General features: G+C 41.5%; 1 protein-coding gene across 10 annotated transcripts in view; it reads left to right on the top strand.

The window, feature by feature from the left end:
- Positions 1–13964, top strand: part of Anks1b (ankyrin repeat and sterile alpha motif domain containing 1B) — a 1025752-nt gene that overhangs the window by 582358 nt on the left and 429430 nt on the right. The gene's annotated exons all lie outside the window — the stretch shown is intronic.

The following is a 13964-nucleotide window of genomic DNA, read 5'->3' on the forward strand; positions in this document are numbered from 1 at the left end:
TTAATATGCTGTTTTTCACTCAGTGAAATGTCCCATTTATCCTGGCAAAAGTAATTAACAACTTGTAGGTCTTAAACACCATTTGGCAAAGACTGTATATCACTCATCTTTCATCTCATACTGCCTAACAGAGTATCTCTCAAAGAGTTTGTTTACTATCACTATTTAATATGCCATATTGTTTTCCCTTCTACAATTGCAACTCAAAGTAGAAGGCCATTTGAAACCTTTTTGCTGACTTTTTGCTTTAATACTGATAGATGGTGCCAAATACCAGATATCTATGTCTTTAAAACTCATGATATTCACAATAAAGAAATTAATTAGACTCCATCGTCAGAGCACAGCCTAGGGCCAGTTGGATAAGGAACTTGCTTAGCAAGCAAGATTTTAGGGGGTGCTATACAACATCGTCATCCAAATACGAAGTATTTTAATGAGATACTTTAAAATTTCAAAATTAATACTCCAAATCAATGGTGAACAAAGTATCAAAATGTAAATAAAGACAAGCCATAACTGCCCTGGGGTCATTTAAAATCTCTTACTGTGGTTCCCATAGTGGCTCACAACAGCACGTGCCTCATCAGGGAACTCGCAGAACCATGGGCAATGGCAAATGAGATGCTCCTTGGCTAGCAGAGCTGCACGATGTCGCACAAACATTGAGACTCGGGCGATGGCTATTGCTCCTCCACCAGCAAGCCAGGTTGTCACTCAGTGGTACAGATGAAATGGTGATGCAGTGTGACTGCAGCCTGGTCATGTGTCTGGAAAGACGGGAGTGGGGTGGCTGAGCTGGGAGACTAGAGACATTCTCCCTGCTCAACCACAAACTTCTTCTGCCTGTCATATCCTTCCCCATCCTGTTATTGCCTGAGAAGGAAATTCTATATTAGCTCAATCTATATCCATATCAATCTCCTTGGAGATGGGCAGCAAGTACCAAGACATGCATGTTACTTTAAATCTTGATACCAGGTATATCTAGAGCTCCCACAGCTAGTTCGACAGCATAATGACCATCTCCGGCTTAAACCGGAAGAGTGCAAAAATACTTCTTTCATGGCCAAAGCACAAATTTGATATCAAAAGCGCACACATACACACACACCCCAAATATAAAAGTCTGACGTCTTGTTTCAGCATTCTCAGTTACCTTATTTGGAGCATCATGAAAGGGCTGCAAATCTTACCATCTTTAAAATAATGAAGCAAACCTGACATTTCAGTCTTAAACAAATCCACGGCTGCTGCCGTCAGTTTTCCGTGTCTCCGTTTGCTGGCTGACCCCCACCTTTACTCACTAGTTTCCGCAATGGCATTGACAGGAAAGCGGAAATACCATCCCCAAAGGATCATTATGATTGACAAAGCTGGCTCTGCGGCTGCATTAGTTGTCCCTCTTCACTACACACTAATTATCTACCAAGGGATGGGCCATAGCGTGTAACATTCCAATGGGTCCTTAGGCTGGTCGTAACAGCTGTAACAGCCATGACCTCTCCCCCAAACCAGACTTTTCTAGAGGAGGGATAGCAATCACATGAAGATATCACTCCACAAATACCGTGTTGGGTACTGAGTGTGGGTGAAAAATCACATAGAGTGATTAGAGAGACAGATAGACGTGCATTCAAAGTATAGCCTACTGTGGTCCACTGGCCACTTGACCTTGGCACACTTAGAATGAGGACACTGATAGAGGATTGTGGTAGGCATGTGCAGTAGGATATCTTGCCAGGTATGTGCAGATGTGTGTTAAATTTTAGTTCTCGCCTTGAGCTACTGTGAGGAAGATTGTGGTTAACATGATGAATATACACAATAATAATAATAATAATAATAATAATAATAATAATAATAACAATAATAAAAATACCTCTAAGCCTTTTGTAAAGTATCTTATAATATTAGCTATTCTTATAACCTTAACATCAAATTTACCATATTCCCTGGAACTATCATAATTTGTCAACTAGAAAAAAGTCCACTAGACATGCCAGGCAGTGGTAGCTCATGCCTTTAATCCCAGCACTCGGGAGACAGAGGCAGGCAGATCTCTGTGAGTTCAAGGCCAGCCTGGTCTACAAAGTGAGATCCAGGACAGACACCAAAACTATTCAGAGAAGTCCTGTCTCAAAAAACAAACAAACAAAAAATCCACTAGACAACTTATAGACAATCAGAACCAGAGAAGGCCAGTTACCTTAGGGGAATTAAAATGTCCAGAGAACCATGACAAAGAAAAAAGAAAATATCTATTTATTGATGGAGTGAGAAGAAATACTGCATTAGAGAGTATGGGTTATTAGGCCTAAGAATTTAGCTTGGGAAAGCCACTGAAGCATCAGTGCCTGGCATTAACCAAATTTATGAGCGTTTGTGGCATTTGTTGCTTAAAAACCCAGAGGAGGATTTCAGGAACAAACCTAAGCAATGGAGATACATGGGGGAGCAGCATAGACATCCCACGCCCCCTCATGTTCCGCTTCAGCATTTTTATGTGCCCCCCCAATATCAAATATATACTTATAAACAGTTTAGACCAGGCAGAAAGTTGGATCCCTCTCATCATCGATCCTAAAAATCCAAAACAGCTCCAGTGGGAGCACTGTCAGAATCACATGACAATATCATAATATAATGGTTCTACTCAATGAAACTGGTTTCCTTAGGGGGAGGAAATCCTCACTGATAATATAGTCATTTGAAACTTAGCCAGCAAACTCAGCTGTCTGAGACTGAGGTAGAAATAAAACCAAATGAAATTTATTGAATTTATTCTCGGTCGGTCCTGAGGTTCTCATTTTGGACACACAAGCACAGAACTTTCACAAACATTTCTGGTTTCCCACTTGAGGCCAGATTCAAATGCCAAACAGATGAGTACCGACAGTAGAATGTAGTGGTATTGACCGCTGTGGACTCACTATACCCAGTTGTTTGGTGCTGTTGGGTATATGGTGTGATAGTGTGTTTTATATCATCGTGTCTGTATGTGCGAGGCTGGCATGCATAGAGTTCTTGCAGAGTTTGGACTTTGAAATGAAATGGTCCTGGCTTCAGACTCCAACTTTTCAATTGACTGATATTGTAGCCTCTTTGATACCAACTTCCTTACTTATCAAGTGAGCTTCACCAACCACCTCATAAGACTATGTCAAGACTATATACTGTTCTGCAAGAACCCAGAATGTAGCAGGTGATCAATGAAGTATAAATTCTCTTGTCTTCTTATCTCAGCATGCATGACTTACCTTTCTCATTAGAGCGCATAACACGGGAAGATGTTTGGAAAATCTGGCTTGTCTTTCTGATCAGCGAAGATTGTAGCTGGATGTAAGGAGGGGGCCTTCCAGCGGTTTTCATGTAAAATTGTCCTGTGAATTTATTACTGAGCCATTGTCACAAGAAGGCTTTAGGTCTTCAAGTTCTCATGCTTTCCAAGAATCAGTTGATAATCTTCTTGATGGAACTGAGACCCACTAAAGTAGCAGGAAGAGCCTGTTCCTGTTGCTACACAACAGCAAATAGCCAGAATAACCATGCACTAGACGACTCGGTACCAAGGTGGCCGAAAAGTTTGTGAGTGCCTCCTGCCTCTAAATAATTTCCATGAAGACTAAACAGACTGCCAATGGGTGGTGTTAGGTTGAAATTACATGACTAAAAATAGCATTTTATTAAAATGTATCGTTATTTATTGTGTGTTTGTGTTTGTGAGTGCATGTATGCATGTATGTGTGTTTGTGTGTGTATATCTCTGTGTGTACATGTATGTGTGTCTGTGTTTGGTGTGTGTATGGGTTTTGTGTCTGTGTGAGTGTGTGTGTGCGGTTTTCGTGTAACTGTGGGTATATGTCTATATGTGTGCTGTCTGTGGTTTGTGTGTGTCTCTGTGCACATGTGTGTGTATATCTGTATGTGTGAATGTGTGTGCATGTGCATGTGTGTGTGTGTGTGTGCGTGCGTGTGCGTGTGCGTGTGCATGTGTGTGTGCGCAGTTTAGGGCACCAGAGGCGGCTCAGTGGCTGATTTTGCAGAAAACCTGGAGTCGGTTCCCAGCAATCACGTGACATCTCATAACCATTGGCAACTCCAGTGCCAAGGATCTGGCTTCCTTTTCTAGCCTCCAGGCACCAGGCACATGCATGGTGGACACATAAACTGTAGGCAAATACATACACAAAATAAAAATAATTTAAAAATATACTTGGAGGATGCATTTTATATCTTGCAAATTAAATTGCATCTGAAAGAAAGAAGCTAGCATTTTATCTCCTAAAAATTTCATCTGAATTTTAGTTATAAATGAAAACTACTCAAATGAGGGTGTAGAGAATTTGATTACAGAGTACATTGTATATTGGATAGATGAATTCTAGGTCATTTACTGAAAAGTACGTAGTTCTGACAGCAAAGATAACCTACTTACTCTTGGTAAAGGCTAGTCATCACCCATAAGGAAGGCTTTAGCTAGCCTGAAATCCCTGCTAAAGGATAGGCATAGTGGTGAGATGCGTCAGGGAGCCACACCCCCACTGTGCCCCTTGCTTGGGAAGTGGGCGCACACACCCTGATCATACTTGAGAGCTCAAGTAATGATCTGGGAGTCTCTCATTTTCAGAGGAAGAATTTTCTTTGCCTCCAGTCATGTTCACTTTCCCATGAACCATTAACTGAACATGAAAGCCTCTCTATGAAGTGCTTTGCAACTAGCATATTTTATTTTTGATTTTATTTCTTTTTACAGTACTATTTTTAATAGGACCAACTGGGGAAGGTGGGTAGTAGAATACATTAGCAGACAAGCACACTATTTTATCTAAATCCAGAGATTTATTTTTATTGTTATTTTATGTAACACTTCACTGAATGATTTAGTCATGTAGTCTGGATGGGCTGAACCAAAGGAATCACTTAATAACAGAATATTTATGTAAGAATTTGAATTACAGTAGTTGCTCAGCTAGCCTATATCAACTGATCTTTATCAAAAGGTCTTGTTTAATAAGCCGAACAATTGTGCTTAGCACAACAGACACTAGAATTTAGTGCCATACGTCCCAAATAGTCCTTTAAAACTAAAATACCTTATGTAGTATGGATTTTGCATGTTAGGATGTGGCTTCCATTCCCTGATTTTGAAATTGCATCCAATGTTCATAGGTGAGATTAGGCATTTCATAAGTGTGAAATAGTTGAGTATATTCTGTGGCCTGATACTTCTTATAACGTGTCAGTTGTTAATAAACAATACAGTGAGCATACATTGCTACAGTTCAACAAAATATCAACCTCCAGAAGAGGCCTAGAAGGTTGAACATGCACCATCATCCACCAATACTGGGATGCTTCCCATAGCGTCTCTGATATGTACTTAGTCATGATCAACCAGCACCTGCTTACATATTTCCTAGGATGATAAGCCCACTACTTTAAGAGAGAATATAGTCTTTCACTAGGAAAGTCACTATTATTATTTATTATTACTGTGTATGTATGTATGTGTGTGTGTGTGTGCATACACGCACATGTTCATGTTTGTGCTGGTGTGTGTGTGTGTGTGTGTGTGTGTGTGTGTGAGAGAGAGAGAGAGAGAGAGAGAGAGAGAGAGAGAGAGAGAGAGAGAGAGAGAGAGAGAGCATTTGCGCGTGCACGGGAGTAAGCACACATGCACATGTTCATGTTGGTGCTGGTGTGTGTTTAGGTGCATGTGGAGAGCAGAGGACAGCCTCAGTACTAGTCCTCAGGCACTATCTGTGGCTTGTTCTTTGTTTGTTTGTTTGTTTGAACTTAGATTTTGAGACAGGGTCTCTCACTGGGCTGGGACTCAGCTAGGAGGCAAGGCTGTCGGCCCCCAAGGACACAGGTCTGCCTGCCTTCACCTCCCAGGAGCTGAGGTCAGATGGATGCACAACACACACCAAACTCAGTCTCTATTTTGGCGTCGGTTTTAGGTGTCAGACTCAGGTCCTTGTTCTTGCGTGGCAAGCACTGTTTTGACTGAAATACTACTCCAGCTCCCAACAAATTATTTTGTTGAGTCCAAAGCGAATCAGCATGTGTTGGATGTCCATTTCAACAGTTATCAGCACTGTAACCTTGGTGAAACTCTGTCTTTAGTCCAAATCTCACTTCTTCATACGGAATGCAGCTATAGCAATAATATCTACTTGCTTGATCTTAGACAAAGGACAAGAAGCAATGTGTGTCCCAACAGTTTGGAAGCTAATGAGAAGTAAAGTGGTTGTGTTCCTTGTACATAGTCAATCTTAAGAGATCAACTTTCCAACATATGTTATTGGATATTATATTTATTTTGAAAAGATATTAATGTATATAGTATGGATTCATGTTTTCAAAACATTATTATCTGTCTAGCTGTCTGTATGTGATGACATGAAATGAGGAAAGGATGAAAAAAACATATACACCAGACTAACACTGGACAGTCATACACACCTGACTAACACTGGACAGTCACATACACCAGACTAACACTGGACAGTCACATACACCCGACTAACACTGGACGGTCACATACACCAGACTAACACTGGACAGTCACATACACTAGACTAACACTGGACAGTCATACACACCCAACTAACACTAGATGGTCACATACACCAGACTAACACTGGATGGTCATATACACCAGACTAACACTGGACGGTCATATACACCTGACTAACACTGGACGGTCACATACACCAGACTAACACTGGGTCACATACACCAGACTAACACTGGACAGTCATATACACCAGACTAACACTGGATGGTCACAGGAAGGGCAAAGAAAGGGCGGTAAGAAAAAATTAGAATATAACAAAATCTATGAAAATGAAGATTGTAAAAGTACCTGTGTGCATGCGCATGTGTGAGTGAGTGAGTGTGTGTATCTTGAGGAAAGCTTTAGTGCTTATGTAATAAAAAAAAAAAACCCTTGCTCATCCACAATGGACAGTTGCAAGTCATCTGTATAGACAATTTAAAAATAGTAGCCTGGCATGGTGATATATTCAAGAGGTGGAGGCAGGAGGCTCAGAAGTTTGAGGACAGCATTGACTACATAATGCCAGGCAGCCCTGACCTTCTTGATGAACCCCTACTTCAAAATGCTGAGGGAAAAAAATAATTTGAATTCTAGTCAGTTCATGCTGAAATATTGTACAAATGCTACTATTGTTGACTTCATATTAGCAAAATAAGAGGTAAAAAGTGAGTAACTGGAAGGTACATGGGATACTTTCAAGAGTCCTAGGTCAACAAGGACCTATGCAAATACATTAATAGTGTCTGCCTCTTGGTAAGAGTGCCAGTGATTTTGATTTTTTGCTGTCATTTTCTACTAAACTTACTGAAAATTTTACAGAGAATGTGCATTACTTTTATTGTCTAAACTACACAATAAAAAAAGAAATACATGCCAATTTAGTAAACAAATATCATAACAAGCACAGAGACACATGCTCAAGAGATAAACATTCAGGTCTGAATGAAATTCCACAGCTATCCGTGCTAATAATTTGATAACTATTTGTTATTTGAATTCCATTAGTGAATACATGATCAAGTATTTTTCTCAGATTTCAATTCAAGTAGATATGAGTTAGTAGTTTCAATGAAGGGATTCAATGGCTTGTTTATATTTCATTTTTATGTCACAACTTTAATTTGTAGATTTATTTAAGATAAACTTTTCCATAACCCAGTGTTGATCACAGTGATACTTCCTTTGACCCATGTCCTAGTGTAAGGGCCTTCAAGTTCTTATCAATGTACACCATCACTTTTCTATCTTAATGATGATGTTGTAGACAGAACAGAATGGAAGTGTGTGCACCACACTGACACTGGACAGTCACTGGAAGGACCAGTAAAGGATCTAATTTTAATAATAATATTAATAGTAATAATAATAATAATAATAATAATAATTTGATAGAATGGTATGTGAAAAGGAATATTGTAAAACTCTGGAGGAATGCCAGCCCATGGTGGTTGATTAGGTACTTGCCAATGTTTTTGATGGATTTCACTTCTTTATTGAGGAAAGGGTTCTCCAGAAAGTCACAAAGGTGTCCGTCTATGTGAGCAGAACCCAGAGCATACAAATCCAAGAAAACCTGGTACTTCAATGGCCTCCAGAGGGTTCCCCACCCATCCAGGTCCAGTGACTCTGCATTTTCAGGAGGAGCCTGGTTTCCTTGTGCTTCTGCTCCTCCATCTTGAGGAAGAAGCGGGCTAATTCTATCAAAGCCATATCATTGAGGCCCCTCCCCCCAAAAGAAGCCCAGGGACAGGTAGGAGGCCTATAGATGGCCAGTGGATCATGCAGGTGGCTGTATCTTGGTAGAACGATTCTGACCAGTCATGGAACTCATTGTTTGCAGACAGAGAAACTAGCCGCAGAAAACAGTGTAGGGCAGGACTGATGAATTGGCTCCTTCGGTAAAGGTACTCACTGCCAAGCATGGTGGAAGGAGAGAAGTGGTCCCCTCAAGTTGTCTACTGATCTCCTCTCACCTACCACAGCGCACATCCTCCCACTGCCCAATAAATAAATAGAAGGAAGAGGAGGAGATGGAGAAGAGGAGAAAGAAGAGAGGAGATGGGAGGGGAAGGGAGAAGGGGAAGGGAGGAGAGGAGAGAGGTACTGAAGCAGGAGATAGGCAAGAACATGGCCCCGAGGTAGGACCAAATCAGAAAGTGATAGTTGGAGTCTAGAAGAGAGAGAGAGAGAAAAGAGATAATGGAGATGCCAGTTAAATCCAAACACCATTGAAGTAAGAGCTCTGACCTCCAGGCATCTGCTTGTCTGGCACATTTTTAGTGTTCGTACATATACCCCCTGTTTCTTCGAGGTTTGGAGATACCTAGTTTATCCTCAGAGGGCAAAACAGTGGCCATGATTTTCTTTGCAGAATCTTCTATTGGCAGCTCTGGTTGAACCACAGACTTCTTGAAGAAAGACTTTCTAAGTAGGTAGATCATGGCACAATCCCAGGTACTTGGCCAGACTTCACAGACCGAGACTGACAGCTTTACTGGAGAGGTGAAAAATTCTAATTTCTCGGTGATGACTATAATTGATCTACAGAAATCTGAGCTATACCTGTCACTCACTGTAGATCATTTCCTCTTTTCTCCCTTACCCTGGGGCATAATCTTGTTTATTGGTAGGAGAGGAAACAGGGGGCTTCTTTAGTCTTCATTTTTGTTTCATAGAAATATTTGTAACATGATCAGTCTTATCTGACAATGATAATAAAAATTATGGTAAACAGAATTAAACAGGCATGAAAGACTGCATTCTACCCTATTACAACAGGGAAATGAGGTTGACCTTAACCCTGAAGCAAGAGGGTTTTCAAGCACTGAGACAAACTGCTGGACAGTACTGAAGGACATTTCAGAGAAGGTTGCTCAGTGCAATTGAACTATCTGTGTTTGTTAATTGCCACTTATCAAAATTAGACTCCGATCCTTCCACGGAGCTTTGAGATTATCTTACTTACTGATGGTTGTATTTCAAAGACATGACTCCCAGGTCTTTAGAAATCACATTCCTGACTGATAAAATTTGAAGAGGCTCGGGGACAAAGCTCATATGTAAGGAAGAGAGCAGAACATGAATTTCTTAATTACAAGTTTTATAAAGCAAACACTCCATATAAAGGGAGGTCAGGAGCCTGCAATCAGGAAGAAACGTTAAGTTTAGTGAAGGTGAATGTAAGGTTAATACCCATTGGTAACTTGCTCTGCCTCTTACTGCCAAATCTGTAAGGAGGGATTCACCTCCTTACTTGAGAGATATATCTCATCACCTAGGACATCACCACCTTGTGCACTGTGCTGGCCAACCAGGCTGAGTGAGAAGAATTGTGCCAAGCACCATGACCTCACTGATTATCATTGTTGAGCATTAGGAGGCACAGGCATGCACAGGATCTTTCACAGTCTACAGTATTTTGCTCTTAGCCCCTCTTTATATAAGGCATATAGTTAACTTTTAAGGTTGTTCTTCATATGAGCCCAAACATCCTTCAAAGCATTTATGTTAACTCATTTAATCCTCACAAATATTCTGGAACAATTTATGACTCATCCCCACTTTATAGACCATGAAACAGAGGGGCAGAAAGATTAAGAAATTTAGCCATGTTCATTAGAAAGAAGCAGATGCTGGATTTGAACTTAATCCCATTCCACAAACCAAGCTCTGGACTTCAGCGTTAAAGAGCTTTGCTTGATCACTGTTCAAGCTTTTGCTGGGAATCCAGTGCCCTCACTCTCTCTTTATGATTTACTCAGAAAGTGCAGTAATGGGGTAAACTGCAAGACACGGATGCTTAGTGTGCCTCCTGTGAGCCTGCAGGGACCAGGTCAGAATCAGGGAGGATGAAGCTCCCGGGCCTGAGCAATACTGTGGCAGCCTCTTAGCATAAAATTTCATAATGTTCTATTCTATGAATCAGTAATCAGATATTTTCCATAAAACACTGTGAAAGAATTCAATAAAGACATCTAGGGAAATTAAAATAAGCCATTTTATTCCATAATAATTCAGAGGGCTTAGGGAGAAATATCCATCAAGGTCAGAAAAATAGAAGAATCTTCAGTAGGGCTTAGGTAAGATGAGGGAATTTTTTTTCCTGAACAAGTCTAAAAGGTTCTCATCATCCTGGTGTTAATTTGGCCTTCAGGCCAGAAAGCTAGGGTTTTTCTTTCCTTCCCTGGTACCACCATTCCTGTACTGAGCCGTACCGATTAAGTCCTTGTTCTTGTTTACCAGGAACCCTGATCTCTGTCTTAATTTTGGCTTGGAAAACAGTATATGTAATAGGAAGACTGCAGACTGGAGCTTGGGGTTCAGTTTGCTTTGCGGCTCTATGGAATGAACCCAGGGCCTTGTGCTACTAACCAAGTCCTCTACCACAGAGCTGTATCATCTGCCCTTGTTTTATAGGTGGGGTCCTTCTATATAGCCCAGGGTGGCCTTGCATTCTGGATCCTCATGTCTTGGCCTCCTGAGTGCTGGGATTACAGGCATCCTCTGCCATGCCTAATGCAGACTAGCTCCTATTTGAAGATCTCAGTACTTAACTGGCTAAATCCTCCTGGAAAAGACATTTTATCCATTCTGAGCTTCAGTATAAAAATAATAAGACCCCTCTTTTTTTAGAGTTGTTTTAAGGATTGGAGATAATGTGTAAGAAGGGAAAACTTGCATAATAAGGATTCTACAATTTATGAGAATTAGTTTGCACTGGTCATCCCCAGCAAATGAGCTCAGAAAAAAAAGCCCCTATTTTCAGGGCTATAAGAAAAGCCTCCATGTGACTTTTCTTTTTTTTTTTTTTTTTTTTTTTTTTTTTTTTTTTTTTTTTTTTTTTTTTTTTTTTTTTTTTTTGGTTTTTCGAGACAGGGTTTCTCTGTGTAGCTTTGCGCCTTTCCTGGAACTCGCTTTGGAGACCAGGCTGGCCTCGAACTCACAGAGATCCGCCTGCCTCTGCCTCCCGAGTGCTGGGATTAAAGGCGTGCGCCACCACCGCCCGGCTTCCATGTGACTTTTCTAATGACATGTGATGAATAAGAAGAGTCACATAGGCAGAGAAAAAAAGAGGCCCACAGAAGATAAGGTTAGTACTGGGTCTAACCTGAGGAAGCTGAAGATCATAATGGGAAGTTTGAAATTAACAAAAACGGGATTTTGAGGAGGAAAAAAAAATGTCCTTGAAGTATAGAAGTGCAGCTTGAAAGCAAGACTCCCTTCGCCAAAGAGAAAAGACTGGCAACCCTAAGGGAAGTGGGTTGCAAAAAGACACATTGATCCAGAAAGCGTTCCTGGGAGGTTGGCACATGTGTGTCTGCCACTGAGTCATGTTGTGTAGGGCAGGAGAAAATGAGATAGACTAAACCAAGGAAGTAGACATCGTTTTGGCTGCAGAAGGACCTAAAGAGATGACTAAAGGAGTTAACTTTTGAGAGTCTGAGCCAATCCTAAACCGGCTGGCATGATGACTTGAAGGTTATCGCGGCCTTGTGGTTTCTATCTGTCGTCCTGCTTCCTTTAAAACATGGCTTCCATCTTTGATGCAAGAAAACGTGTGCAGTTTCTCCACCCCATCAATATTCCCAATAATAGACATCTTGACGTGGTTGGTGTTTGAGCCAGTTCTCCACTGCTGTGACTGAATTTACCTGTGATATCAATTGAAAGAGACCAGACTTCCTTCAGCTTGCAGGGTAAGAAGTTTCCGTCCTTGTCAGGCTGCTCCGCTGCGTGGGGACTGTGGTCAGGACAAAGTTTCTCACCTCATGGTGGTCAGGGAGGGGAGAGAGGGAGAGGAGCCAAGGTCCCCAAACATCCTTCACAGGCACGCACTGCTAATGATATACTTCCTCCAACTAGCCTCCACCCCACCACCTCCTAAGTTTCCAACACCTTCCAGGAGCGCCATCAGCTGGGGACAAGCCTTTACCGTATACATTTTAGGAGATTATTTAAGACCCAACTCATGATGCTCAGAGTTACATTTCACTCTACTCACAATACCATTGGCTAAAACCTAGTCACGTGGTCACACTGAGCTGCAAAGGAAGCTAGGAGACATACTTTAAACAGCCATTTGAACCCCAACTTTCTATTATAATAGTCCAGTTATAAAATTCCACAACACGGAACGTCGTGTCAAACCATGCTCCCTTGAAGAAGATTGACGGGGCTGTCAGAGACTGGATTTCTCAAGTACTTAAGAAAACCTAGTCTTGTCTAAGACTGTGAACTCCACCAAACTTCCTGGAATATTGTTTTGTCTGAGTTTTCTGAACATCCTGCTTTGACTCTGTTGTGGAGCTCAGGTAGGTGATGAAACATTTCCTGAACACCTTATAAAACAATAAATTCTGGAACTTTCAGGGTGCCTTTGCAGGTACGCACAACCAGCCTTCTCCCATTTCTGCCCAGTTTACATATTTTGCTGCTGGCAGATTTGACACTTACATGAGCAAAGGCTTAGGTCCCAAAGGTGCTGTAAAAACATACACTAAGAAAAGCCACTTAAGGGAGAGAGGGTTGATTCTGGCTCACAGTTCAAGGATGTAGTCAATCACAATGGGGACATCAAATCAACAGGCGTTTGGAGCAGATGGTCACATTGCATTTGCATTCAGAGAGTGATAAATGATTGTGCTCAGCTCATCTTTTTCCATTATATAGTACAGGATCCCAGCCCAGGGAATGGTGCCACTTACAGTGGGCAGGTCTTCCCACCTCTGTGAACTTCGTCAAGTTAATTCCCCTCTGGAACACCTAGAGGCATCTCCTGGATGACTCAACATCTCATCAAGTTGACGATTGGGATTGAGCACCATAGTCTGTAATAGCTATGAGGACTGCTGTTTTGCTATAATTATTGCACAACCGTCAGTTGTAAACCACATTCCAATCACAGAAATGTTAAAAATGTAGGTGGAGTGCGTCTCAGAATCGAAGAAAGGCTCTTTGGTATCAACTGTGCTCAGAGAGAGTGTTTGATATTTGCAGTAATCTGCTTTCTTAATTCAAAGAGGCCTCTCATGCCCATCACATGCATCATGGGTCTCCTCAAAGCCCAGAAAAGTCTCTCTTCATAGTACTTAAAGGTAATCTGCAAGAGATGAGGCTCTGTGCAGTTTTGAGTGAGGTCTCTGCTCTTCCTGGATGCTGCTCTTCTGTACGGGTGGCCAAATGTGTGGCTTACAAGCCTCTGAGACAGTGTGAAGGGTTGATTCTTCTGTGTATCCCCGAAGGCTGGCCAGAGAGAGTAGTACAAATGAGCTGCACAAATGGCCAACTGCCACGCTTCCAGCTCTCGGAGCTCTGCCCTGTGTAAAGAGAAGTTGGCCTTACTGAATTGAAGCTGCAGCCTCCTCAGAGATCGTATTAGACTAAGCAGGTCACAGGCAGG

Source organism: Peromyscus maniculatus, chromosome 18 (genome assembly GCF_049852395.1).
Source record: "Peromyscus maniculatus bairdii isolate BWxNUB_F1_BW_parent chromosome 18, HU_Pman_BW_mat_3.1, whole genome shotgun sequence".
Lineage (NCBI taxonomy): Eukaryota > Metazoa > Chordata > Mammalia > Rodentia > Cricetidae > Peromyscus > Peromyscus maniculatus.